Here is a 14523-nt window from a genome sequence, read left to right as displayed (position 1 = left end):
AGATGAATAATGGATGAATAGAAGAAATGAGAGCATGTTATACGTATAATAAATACATATCTGTGAATGATTATAATTTGTATGACTGGATACACAGGAAAATTCTGAAATACCAAAATGTTAACAGCACCATAGGATACCCTCAGTATGTATTTGTTAAATAAGTGAATAAATGAAGTTATATTTTGATGGCATCATAAAACAGGTAATTTTCATTTTGTGTATATTTTTCTATATTTGAATTTTTTACAATAATTTTGTCTTTTTTAAAAAGATATTCATGAAAGCATTCTTTTGTTAAAAAATTCAAATAATATAGGTATTTCTTTTCCACTGTTAATTTTATGCCTATTTTTGCAAAATGTTTCTACGCTTTAGATATACACACGCATATATATATATATATATAGTTTATATGTGATATTTTAAACTAAAGATTTACAGGAGGTCACAAAAAGATCATATGTACCTTTCACCCAGTTTTGTCTTATGATTACATCTTACGTAGCTATAGTATAGTATCAAAACCAGGACACTGACATCGGTACAATGTGTGTGCATATGGTTTTATATCATTTTGTCACATGTAGATTTATATAACCACGACTACGATCAAGATACAGAACTCTTCTACCATCACAAAGCTACCCCTTGTGCTACCCCTTTATAATCATGCCCATCCCCGTTCCTCTCACCATTCCCAAGCCTAGATCACTAATCTGTTTTCCATCTCTATGATTTTGTCATTTTCAGAATATTACATCAATGGAATCATATAGTATTGGCCTTTTTCACTCAGCATAAGGCACTTGAAATCTAAGTTATTTTGTGTATTAACAGTCTATTCCTTTTTATGACTGAGTAGGATTCCCTGGTATGGATTTACCCAAATTTGTCTAACCATTCACCTATTCCACATTTTGGTTGTTTTCAGTTTTGGGCTTCAACAAATAAGTAGACTGTTTGTATGTAACATAATGATTGATTAGTTTGCCACTTTATTTTCTGCTTTTTCCTTTCGTTTTTGGTTTTCCTATTTTTCCTGTCTTTCTGTTGGTTACTTGAACATGATTTTATAATTCTATTTTGATTTGTCGTTAGTGTTTTTTAATATATTTCTTTGTATAAATTTTTTAGTGGTTGCTCTAGGTATTACCTTATAGATACATAATGTATCACAGTCTACTGGTGATGGCATTTTGCTAGTTCAAGTGAAGCATAAAAACCTCACTTCCATTTAAATTCCTTTACTCTCCCTGATTTATTATTGTCTTAATTTTTTCCTATACATACATTAAGAACCATATCAAACAATGTTAAAATTTTTGCTTCAGTCATCAAATATAATTTAGAAAATTTGAGTCTACAGCCATGCCACCTTGAACAAGCCCAATGTCTGATCTCGGAAGCTAAGCAGGGTTGGGCCTGGTTAGTACATGGTTGGGAGACTACCTAGGAAGACCAGGTACTGTAGGTGTAAAAAAGTAAAAAATAAGGGATTGTAAGCTGACGAGGTCCTTGCAATCTGTGAGGTCAACCAAGGTTTGCCTCGCCAAAAAAAAAAATTTGAAAAGGCAAGTCTATTGTATTTCCCCATGTTTTTACTTTTTCCATTGTTCTTCCTAATGTCTCAAGATTCTTTTTATAATTTCTTTTTTGTTTAGGAAATTTCTTTTAGCTATTCTCCTAGGATAGGTCTGCTGGTAACAAATGCTTTTAGGCTTCCTTTATTTGAGAATGTCTTGACTTCTCCTTCATTACTAAAGGATATTTTCACTGGATGTAAAACCTGGATTGACAGTTCTTTTCTTTGGGCACTTGAAAAATGTGCTTCTTCCTTCTGGCCTCTATAGTTTCAGAGGAGAAATCTGCTGTCATTCAAATTGTCAGTCCTGCTAATCATAAGCTGTTGTTTCTTGCTGCTTTCAGGATTTTTCTTTTTGTTTTTAGTTTTCACAAGTTTGACTGTCATGTATGTTGGTGGAAATTTACTTTTGTTTATTCTCTTTTAGGTTCATTCAGCCTCTTTAACCTGTAGATTGATTCCTTTTGCCAAATTTGGGAAATTTTCAGGCATTATTTATTTAAACAATTTTTTTTTTAGCTCTGCCCTCTTTCTCTTCTCCGGGACTCTGATAGCACAAACGTTAGATCTTTTGGTCTAGCCCACAGATCCCTGAAACTTAAATTTTTTAAATCTATTTTCTTTTTATTGTTCAGATTGGCTCATTTCCGTTGTTCTTTTAGGTTCTCTGGTTCCTCTGTTCTCTCTATTCTTCTGTTGAGCCCATCCATGGATTTTTCTTTTTTTAATTTAGGATATTGTAATTTGTAAGTTCTAAAGTTTCCATTTGTTTTTTCTTTATAGCTTCTATTTCTTTGCTGGGACTTGTTTGTTTCAAGCATGTTCGTATTGCTTATTGAAGCATGTTTATTCTGGCTGCTTTAAAATCCTCAAATAATTATGACATCTGTGTTATCTTGGTGTTGACATTTGTTGATTGTTTTTCTCATTCAAATTGATATTTTCCTGGTTGTTGGTATGGTGAGCACTTTTCTTTTGTGTCCTGAACATTTTGGGTATTACATTAGGAGACTCTGAATCTTATTTAAATCTTCTGTTTTAACAGACCTTTTCTGACACTGCATTGGTCAGAGAAGGGAGATGTCAGCTTGTAACTTCCTGGTTTGGGTAGAAATCCAGGTTCCCCATTATGCCTCCTTTGATACCCCATGTGAGCAGGAAAGGACACTTCATTACTGTTGTGCAGGAATAGATTCTCCACCAGGTCTCCACTGATACCGCCTTGGTTGGAAGATAGAGGAGTGCCTCATCATTATTCTCCACCTGGCCTCCACTGACGTTACGGGAGATGGGGAGGAAGGTAACACGTTACCACTGGAAGATGGTCAAAGTTCTGGCTTCCCAATCAGCCTTCTCTGACACCATCCTGGCAGTGGGGCTAGAGTACCTAATTACAGCCGCAAGAGAGAAAGTCTAGGCTTCCCACTGGGCTATTGCTGACATAGGTGAGGATGAGACCACCACTTTTTTGTGATATTTGAAGTATGGCAGTGTGTCAGGAGACTCAAAGAACATTCCTGTGTTCAGTGATTCACTAGGAGGACTCTCAGGACTCAGTGTACAGTTGTATTCACAGACAAGATTTATAGCAAAAGGTTACAAAGCAAAATCGCCAAATGTAAGAACTGAATGAAGTGAAATGCAGAGGTAACCAGGCACAAAATTCTAAGAGTTCTTTCCCAGTGGAATTGCCCAGGATGCACTTAATTTTTCCATCAATGAATTGTGACAACAGATATGAAGTGTTGTCTTCCAAGGAAGCCCAAGTTTTTTTTGGCTGGCTGGTATATACATACCCATTGCCTAACACTAATTTCAGACTCCCAGAAGGAAAGTAAGTGTGCAGCATAAACCACATCCTTTATATGAACACTCTAGGCACAATGAAATACTCTTATCATTTAAGAAAATTTTAATAGCATAGGGAACTGTTTATCAGTGAAGTACCCAGATGCCAGCCAATAGTCAACCTTGCAAGCAGGGCTTTGTATGAATGGCAGGCTCAGGCTTCTCATGTTAACTCTTTTCTGCGTAAGTGGTTATTAACTAAATGTTTTTATTTCCTTGCTAGGTTATACCTTTCCTGGTCCTTTAGGGAGAGCAGATTTTGGGGGGCTTTTTCTGTCTGAGTCTGCTGATATTTCCGGGTTGCCTACATCTCCAGCACCCAGTCTGAGAAATATGAAGCAAAAAGAAAACCCAGAGAACTCACTGCCCTGTCTTCAGGTAACTAGCCAATCTGCCTTCTCTCCACCTTTCAGACTTTTTATATTTGTTTTATAATACCATCCAGGGTTTTTAGCTGTACTTAGCAGAAGGAATTGGGGAGAAGTGCAACTGCTTCATTTTGTTCCAGAACTGGAAGTGTCTGAATTACTTTTATAATGAGGAAAAAAGTGATTTTAAAATTTTCACTTTGAAAACAAAACATATGTATATGCAATAGGCTTATTTTTTTTTGTTAGATTAAGAACACTTGACAAATCTATTCTCTTAAAAAATTTTAAATGTACAATACATTATTGTCGAGTATAGCATAAAGTTGTACATTAGATCTCCAGAATTTAGTTTTAAGCCTGAAATTAGCAGGCTTAATTTAAATATAGGGTCTGAAAAATACCAACAGGAGGGAAAAAATCATGATTTGATTCTACTTATTCTAATGGTAGAATTCATTTCTCCTAATTATTAAATAATGTGTAGCCATTATAGAAAATTGATTTTACTTTTTATGTAGTAAATAGAATGCAGATATCTAAGTTAAAAACTACAGGTGGCAGAAGATCTGGATTCATTTAATTTTGCCATCATTTTATAAGGAAAATATCAAGAAAAGAAAAATTTTCCTGTAGTAAAGAACTAAAACAAGTCCCTATCGATGGCCTTCTGGGTAGTTTTCCATGCACAGTGTTGAAGGTAAAATTCCTGCTCCTTTTTTATATCCAAAGTCATGTGCATAGGAGATAACAGCTTCTCAAGCATGGGAGAAATAATCACAGATGTCCCTACTCACAATTTCTAGATTAACAAACTATTTTTGAGATGAAATTTTTAGTATAATATACTGCTGCCCAATCAACATTCCATTTGAAAGCTTAAACAAGAACATTAAATTATTATTATGTTACAGTATTCCAAATTATGAGGGCAATTTTCATTTATTTGTTTCTTTATATCCACAGTGATTCATAAGTGGATAAATTAATATCTCCCATGCTTCAGTAAATAATAAAATGTCTAGACTGTTAAACAATCTAAACATTTACAACATGACAAAGCAAGCTTTGATCACCAATAAACAATCTGTAATGAACAGGTTACCATTGTTTTATTCATTATACATTCCATCATCAGGAAACATTTCTTTAGCAATGCATTTATGTATGTCCATAGAGGGTTCTAGAAGAAGCTTTGCCTAAAATTATCCTCTTGACCTTTAGGTAATCAATTTCCCTGGCCTCAATCCCTGTTAAAAATGAGCTTATTGAATAACCAAAAGGTTTTTTAAATTCTATATTTCAGAGTCTGCGGGGTTTAATTCAGTAGTTCTCCAGCAACAGCCTATGGACCTGTGCTAGATTACAACAGTTTCCATCAATCTTCCACTTGTAAAATGAGAAGTATAAGGATCATATAGTACATTGTTCATAAAACCAAATGGAAAAATCATGTTCTTCCTTTTTATTGATAGCTATTATTACTTCTCTCATGTGTGCATTTATCTTTCCTAGAATTTCCAGAGCCTCATTATTCATACCGAAATAAACTTCATAGAGAATTTACATTTAGTTTTAAACTTTCATTGATAACATCAAAGTGGTACATTTTTTCTTGATGCTGTAAAAATATTCCCTCTAGTGATTTGTATTGAAATATTATTTCTGGTTTTAAATAACGAACTTAATCAAGCTATCTTGAGCCAAGAAAGTGCGGGAGGAGGAGGAAAAGAGGCATTAGGAGGGGGTAGTAGCTGACATAGGGTATTAATTGAATGTTGTTGAACCAGGAACCAAGGCAAGTTTAAGATCCTTAACAATTAATCCATAGATGTTATCCCTAGAGTACTGTTATTTATATGACTCCCACTCTCTGTGTCACTCAGCTCCAAATCTCTAAATTCTGGGATCAAACCTATTGGTCTGACTTAGATTATATGTCTCTCTCTGGACCAATCAACTCTTCCAAGACGTCAGGTTTTCCTGAGCCCGCCGCTGATACTGGGGAGCATTCTCAGGGAAGAAGGCCTCTCTGTAGGTCAAACAGCCTCTCCTGATGTGTCTTTTACACTGATAGTTAATGGCATCCTCTTCCTGACAGGTCTTATGACTCTATTCTGTCCTAACATTCTAGTTAATTCAACATTCATTTATCCACTCTATTTCTTAATGATAGTTGCATTTTAACAGTAAGCAAACCCATTCATTTTTTTCTTCATCTATATCTCAGCAGTTTGGATTTACATTAATTTTAAATTCTACCACCTGTAAATGTATTTTATGCTGTTACTGTTACTAGCATGTATAAGAAGTATTAAACAGTTCCAAATTATTTCATGTTCTCAGATATTGAAGTGGTTCATATATTAAGTTAACATGAATCCATTATTTTTTTTTAGAATTGCTCCCTCTGAATTTGATTACATTTTAATAACTCTAATTTTGACATGTCAGTTATTATTCTCTTTTTGGTATAGTGAATCTAACCTATATATCTTTTTTCTCTTCATTTTTCCCCCTTAATAATATTCCTAATTAACAATGATAACAGCTATTATTTATGCATATAAGCATCTTAGATGTATTATTTCATTTACTTCTCACAACAACTTTATAGATGTCAGATTAGAAAGTTTTTACCCTAAAAAGAAAAAAAGGCAAACTGTATATTCTGTATTTTGCTCATGGTTCGAAAAAATCACTGGCAGCAGTCTTTTTAAAACTGGAATTTGTTGCTTGATCTTCTACCTCTGACCTTAGTAACTCATTTGCTATATCTTCAGCAAGACTGGGAAATGCAACCTTAGGACTCCAATTAACAGCCACAGATGTATCATTGGCATTGCTTTTTAGACATACTGATTTTTTATTTCCAGGTAGTGGTCAGCTTATCTGACATCTGGTACTATTTCCTACAGATTTCTTCTGTATCAGCTGATGTGGACATGATGCTTTTATGACCATGAGAAATGAAACTCCAAATATTACTTACTTAGCTGCTTACTTGCTATTTTTGTTTTTGTTTTTGTTTTAAGAAGCTGTTCCAGTGATCCTTTTATTTCTATATCCTACTTTTGATTCTGTTCTCTCTCTGAACTGGCTTACTCTTTGATCATTCTGCTGGTTCCCTGACTGTTAAGTTAACTAATCACTGAAACATGTCAGTATCAGTATATCTAAGAATCAGAGAGTGGGGATGATTGCACAAAGTGTAAATGTAGTAAAAGACATTGAATTGTAAACTTTAAAATAGTGAATTTTATGAGAATTTTACCTCAATAAAGAAAACCATTTAATATTCTATGAAATCTTCGTTGTCTGATTCATTCCTTATATACAGTAATTCCAAGATCTCCTCATCCATGTTCTTTTCTCCAAGAAGAGCAGCCCAATCTCTCATCTTCTGCAAGTGTTTTGTTTATTAAGTTTACTCATTCTTTCTTTCCATCCTTTAACTTCTTATGAAAGCAGATTTATGCTTTCCTGAAGATAGGCATTTTCACCCAAACCATTCTTTATTGAGACCTTGAATTATTCATTTAGGTGATATATTTTTAAGGCTGTATTAGTTGCAGCTACTTAAAACTGGATGTGATCTGATGCATTTTTTTTAATTACAGTTGACAACGATATTATTTTCAGATGTACACATAGTGATTGGACAATGATATACTTTATGAAGTGATCACAATAAGTGTAGTATCTGGCACCATATATAGTAATTCTAAAGATCAATCTTTCTTGTAATATCGGCCATCAGTTCAACTTGTTGCAAATTTCGTGCAACAAGTTGAACTTTTTCCAGTTATGCTTTTACTTTTCTTTATCATGTCTTTTGTTGAACAAAAGTTCTTAATACTAGTAATGTTTAATATTTTAACATTTCCTTTTTGTATCTTGTATAAGAAATTTTTACCTAGCTTAGGTCATAAAGATAGTCTATATTTTCTTTTAAAGTTTTTAAGTTTACCCTTTATATTTGAAATTGAATTTTGACTATGGTATAAGATAGGAATCTGTTTTTACATGGGTTTGTTTTTCCCATGGGAATGTGCACATTCCCATTCTCTAGCCCTTTGTTCAGGCTATGTTCTCAGCTTAGAATGTTTCCTTGTCTCCCTTGAAGTCTTACTCGCCCAACAAGTATTAGTTTGTGTCCTTGTTCTTGAAGCTTTTCTCCCCAGTCACATTTGTGAACTTACCTTCCCAGTATCCTTTTATCATTGGGGTTTCCAGATTGTGTCCTTGGTCCTCTTTTTATCTCATGTTAATCGATCTTTGTGGGGAGTCCATCCCCATGACTTTCACCGTCCACTTAGGTAGTGCTGATTCTCAAATTTGTGTGTTTCCTAAACTCCAGACCAACATATATAGCTACTGATTAGACATTTCCACTTGCCTGTTCCATAATGCCTCAGATTCAGTCTGTCTAAAACTTAACTCATCACCAACCAAACTCCTTCTCCCAGTATAATTTTCCTCTATTTTACTCAGTTGCTCATGGTCAATATTTGGAAATCACCCAATTCTCCTTTCCTCTGATCCCTTTCCCAGTTATAATGAGTCACACCAAGTCCTCTCAGTGCTACCTCATTTACATCTCTCAAAGATGCACTCTAAAAATTTGGCAACATATATTAAAAGTCTTATAGGCAGTCTCTAAGTTGAATTGTTCCCTCCCTACCACCAAGTTCATATGTTAGAGTCCTAACACCTAGTACATCATGATGTCACTTTATTTGGAAATAGGATCATTATACCTGAGGTCATACTGGAGTAGGGTAGACCCATAATCCAATATGACTGGAGTCCTTATAAAAACGAAATTTGGACATAGACAAGAACACAAGGAGAATGCCATGTTGACATTAAGACAGAGATTGGAGTGATGTAGCAGACGCGAAGGAATGCCAGATTGCCAGCAAACCACCAGAAGCTAGGAAAGAGGAATGGAACAGGTTCTCTCTCAAAACCTCCAAAAGAAATCAGCCCTGCCAACAGCTTGATCTTGGATTTCTAGCCTCCAGAACTGTGAGAAAATCGATTTCTGTTTAAGCCACCTGGTTTGTGGGACTTTGCTCCAACAACCCTAGAAAATCAATACAATAGTTGCACTCTCTGACCAGGCTTTTCGCATGTAGTAATTAATCCCATGAATTGCACAAGTGAACAAAGGAGTTCATCATACAAGGATTTTGACAACAATAGTGTTTATAATTGTATAGCCGGAGAAGCAACCTAAATGTTTTACAATGGGAGATAAAAGTTTATAAATTACAGTATATTCAAACAATGGAATGTCATGTAGCTTTTAAAAACATGATGTACATATAATAGAAACATTCACAGTATAGTTAAGTTGCTTTTGGAGGACAACAAAAGAATATGGTGACTAGCCCCCATCCTGAAGCTATCTAAAGGCCAAGAATCACCTCATTATCATAAATTCAGGTGTGGTGAAAAGGAGTTCGTTACTCCTATCAGGCAATTACTAGGGATTTAAGAGCTCTGTGCCAAGAACCAGGAACAAAGACTATATGTATACATATACACATACATATGTGTACGTATATGTATGTGTGTATGTATTTCTTATTTATAAATTTATTATTATTATATCACATTCAGGGTGTCAGAAGGCCCCAGAGAATTATCCATAGCTCAGCATGGGGCAGGAACAGCAGAATGGATTACCCTATCCCATCTCTTGGTCTCACCACCACTAGACTAGAGCAGAAGGAAGTAGCATTCTCTACAGTGTCTTCTTTGCTCAGCTTTACTGACAGCAGGAGCTCCCTCCAAAGAAGCCTTTCCCAAATCCTCTCTCTGCTTACACTTTTGCACCATTTGATGACCTCATCTGGCTAAAGGGGCCTAGGGTTTTGAAACTAGTTTGTTCACATTCCAGTTATGCCCACAGGAGAATTTGCTTCACCTCCATGGAGGCATCTGAATCTTCTGTTTTGGTACCTCACTTCCCACTGAGGCAGAAAAGTGTCCCATGTTAACATCCCCTGAAATATGTAAGTGGAATGTATACTTATTCCCCCCACCATGCTTTGCCTCATTCTTCACTCACCTAGCAGACACCTATCTATTTTTCAGCACTTAGGATAACTTTCTCTTCCTTCCATCCTGTGACCCCACAGAGTGGGCCAATCCCTCCCATTTATATTTCCATGGTAACCTTTGCCTCCCTTTATCATAACTAATCTGTTCACTCTATATTAAAGCCATTTATGTGTTTGTTCCCAACACCCCAAGGGACAAGATGTTCTTAGGGACAAGAACACTTGAGATTTGCTGTTACATATTCAAATATTAACAAAATTTAAATTTCCATTAGAAATAGCATCAAAACAAAATATCTAGAAATTAATGTAATAAAAAATTTGCAACACCTCTGTCAAAAAGAAAGTCTCAGTGAGATCATGTAAATTTGGTTCCAAAATTGATACGGAAATGCAAAGAAGGAAGACCTTTTTTAAGAAAACAAAAGAAAAATAGTTGGGAGGACTTGCTCTACCACATATCAAGACTTCTTATTTAGCTAGAGTAATTAAAACAGTTTGGTATTGGCACAAGGATAGACAAACAAACCAGGGCAAGGAAATAGTTCAGAAACATCTCAGATATGCACACTCAACTTATGACACAATGGCTCTATAAAGCAGGGGGGAAACAGGTTTAAAGGAAGCATTAAACATAAAAATTAAATTTAAAATAAGAATTTATGTTCATTTAGAGAATGAAAAAGGAAGCTACAGAACAAGAGATTTTTACACTGGATGTAATTGACAGGGGGCTTGCATTCAGAATATAAAAAGATTATAAAACCAAAAGCAAAAGACAACTCTGAAAAAAATTGGGTAAGAGAACTGAGCAATTCACAAAAGAGGAAGTCCAAAAGGCCAATAAACATATGAGAAGGTGCTTAACGTTATTAGCAATTAGGGACATGCAAGTTAAAAACCCCACTAGAATGGCTAAAATTAAAAAGACTGGCAATACCAGTTGTAGGCTAGAATATAGAGCCATAGGAACTCTCTCTAGATTGCTATTGGAAATGTAAATTGGTGCAGACACCTTGGAAAACAGTCGGAGTTATCTAAATGAGTGGAAACCTACAGACCCTGTAGCCCAGCATTTCTCTTCAAGAGAATAGCTTAATAAGTCACACACACAGATACACGCACACACAGATAAAACAAATATTCAAAACTTTAACAATGGTTGGATCTAGGTGGTGAATATATGAGTGATTTAAAAATTTTCTTTTAAATCTGTATATTTGAAACTCTTTAAAGTAAAAGTTGGGAAAATAAAATAGTTTTGGAGAAAATCTGAAAAATCTAAACCAAACAAAAGCTGACTTGTTTTTATGCGTTTTCCTCCTATAGACTCACGTATTAGTTCCACAGGAGGTAGAAAAAGATAAATTAGTTTTGTCATTAAAACAATATAAGTTCTATTATTTTTCCAATTAACCATTAACATTTTTATTCAGCACCAACTACGTGTATGCATCTCTTATAAATAGGGTGTTATAATTTTATGTCTGACTTTAGTACAGAATAAATGTTGCCAACCAAATACCAAAAACAGAAGGAAACTAGTAACATTTATTGAGGGCTTACTTTGTACCAGGAATATTAGCATATATCATTTCATATATTTTTTATTATAATCTGTGAAGTAGATACTACCATTCCTGTTTTACAGATGACAATTGGAGATGTTTATAAATTATGTACACTTGATACAGGATCCCACATCTAACAAGGGCCATCTGAATCTAAAAGTATATCTATTCATATACTGCTGGTAGGAATGTAAAATGGAGCATCCACTTTGGAAAACAGTCTGGCAGTTCCTCAAAAAGTTAAACATGGAATTACCATGCGACCCAGTAATTCCACTGCTAAGTATACACCAAAGACAAATGAAAACGTGTCCATGCGAAAGCTGGTACACAGATATTCATGGCAGCACTATTCATAAGAGCCTAAAAGTGGAAAGAACCTAAATGTGTATCAGCTAATGAATGGATAGACAAAATGGGGTATATCCATACAATGGAACTTTATTTGGCAATAAAAAGAAATGAAGTACCTGTACAAATGGATGGACCTTGAAAACATTATGCTAAGTGAAATAAGCCAGACACAAAAGACCACATCTTGTATGACTTCATTTATATAAAATGTCTAAAATAGGCAAATGTGTAGAGACAGAAGGATTAGCACTTGTCTGAGGTTGGGGAGTGGAGGGGTGTGACAAAGGGAGAGTGACTGCTAAGGAATATAGGGTCTCTCTTAGAAGGGAGGTGGTGATGAAAAATGTTCTAAAATTGATTGTGGTGATGATTGCACAACTGTGAATATACTAAAAACCACTGAATTGCATACTTTAATATAGGCTTATGATATGGCATGTGAGTTATATCTCAGTTATATCTCAAAAAGGATGAATCTTCCTTTACTGAACCATGTTGCCTGAGAAAACTATAGTCATTTGCCTCGTAAGGATGTTTTGGTCATTGATGGACTGAATATATGACAGTGGTCCTATAGATTATGATGGAGTTGAAAAACTCCTATTGCTCAGCCCTGGTAATGTTGTGGCACAATGCATTACAGTTGCATGCAGTGTTCATTACAGTAACATGCTCTATAGGCTTGTAGTCTAAGAGCAATGGGCTGTACCATGCAGCCTGGGTGAGTAGCAGGCTGTACCATCTAGGTGTGTGTAGGTGCTCTCTGTGATGTTCACACAATGAAGAAATTGCACAAGGACAAAGGATGCATTTTACAGAGCATATCCTGTTGTTAAGCCAAGCATGAATGTTTAGTTCCTCTCTTAGAACTGGTTTTCAAAATCAAACCATGAGGGGAAGCTAAGTTGAATGAGATTTTATGTATCATTTAGACTCTTATTCAAGAAAATTAATTTTGAATTGATTAGAGAAAACCTCAAAGTGCTCAGAAAATATTAAGAACTATACAATGAGTGAATAAATGAATACATAAAATTCTCCTTTCCCCTACATTTCCAATGTCTTCTAGTCAAGTTCTTTGGATTTTGGCCCCATTATGTGAAATCTGTTATATGAGATCTTATCTCTAGATATAGAAGGCAATTTATAACGAACTGACTATTATCTGAAGATATGCAACAAAGGGCTATTTCTATGTGATTATTAGCAATAGTTGCTCCTATAAGGAATTCAAGGACTAGCCTTTGGGAATGGCTAGAGCTGTAACAAATATGCACTCTTCCAGACTTTGTGTTGACTTCCTCCTCAATGTTGGGTACACTTAGTCAATAGGAAGATTGACTTCCTATTTAGAATCCTAGTTTGCCATTCCACAGTCATAAACACTCCACTTCTTTCATTCTAGTGCCCTAAGTTAATTCCTTTTATGACCAACCCTGTGGCATTTGGGTATTTACTTAAGCTTGGTTCCAAGTATTTACTATAAATTTTGCTCCTGACCTTTCCTGATTTGGGTGGGTTTGGGTGCTTATAGAAAATGCTTTACACTGTGATTACTCTCTTATTTGAGCAGCCCTCTCTAATAACCCACACCCATTCTTTTTTCTTTGCTTTTCTTTAGTTTGATTTGGTTACCTGCTTCTGGCAACCTGAAGCTTTCCCAAAACTGGATCAGCAGCAATATAATAGCAGTAACCCTTTCATTACCAGAGTAATTTTCTTTACTTGTTTTGAACTTCAGCATTTACAGGCCGCTGCTATAAAATTCAAAGGCAAAAAAGACGTAACTTTTTCCTGCTTTTACAAGTCCAGAATACTTATAGTGAGGGTTATAGGACTTTGAAGTCAATTTTTTTCCCCCATTAAAAAAAGGAAACATGAGAGCTGAGGTAGGTCTTTCCTCCATTTAAACAAAACACACCAATTTGGTAACAATACTAAAATAATATTTTCAAGATTCTTCAATTCACCCTAGAAGTATAAATAAATCCAATTAGAATTTAGCATTATATAGATTTTGTCTTCTTTGTAATATTTGTGGCTTTTTGTTTTCTTGACTGAGTCAGTAGTAAAGCTGTTAAATTTTACCAGGAGGAAACCAAGGGATAAGGCCTTGCTATCTTGGGCAGTTTCCTATTCCAGTCATTAGTCATGTGGTCTCTGTAATTTCTTACTTACCAGGCTATATAAAGAGACTCATAAAACTCTTCCTGAGATGTAGCAGGCTTAATAATTATTTTAAAGTAGTCTGAAGCACCAGGATGAAAGGTGGCTCTAGAGAGTTATGAACACAATTCCCAGAAATTTTAAAAACCTCATTTCTATAGAGCTATTACACTAGTGGAAGGGAAGTTACTCTGAATTTGATTGACTGCCTCCAGTAATTACATTTTTTTAAAAAAATGTAGAGCTCGTTTTTACAATTTTAGCAAGATACAAAGGTTGCTCAGAATTGGGGGTTTACCATTTAAAGTACAGAGGCCAGAGACTTGAATTTCCAAGGAGGGCCCCCAACATAGAAATCTGGATTGAAATACATTAATTTCTCTTGTAACATGCAGAAGTCGAGGCTTCACAATTTCAGGATGATCCAGTATAGTTGCAACATTTTACCTGCAGGGTGTGTATCTTCTATGTAATAGTCACTGCCAACATCAAAGGCCAGACTGGTTTCTAGTAGTGACAGGCTCTCCAGGAACTAACCAAAGAATGCAAGGAACACTGTA

Source organism: Pteropus alecto, unplaced genomic scaffold (assembly GCF_000325575.1).
Source record: "Pteropus alecto unplaced genomic scaffold, ASM32557v1 scaffold40, whole genome shotgun sequence".
In the NCBI taxonomy this organism is placed as follows: Eukaryota; Metazoa; Chordata; class Mammalia; order Chiroptera; family Pteropodidae; genus Pteropus; species Pteropus alecto.
This window is presented reverse-complemented; position numbering follows the sequence as displayed.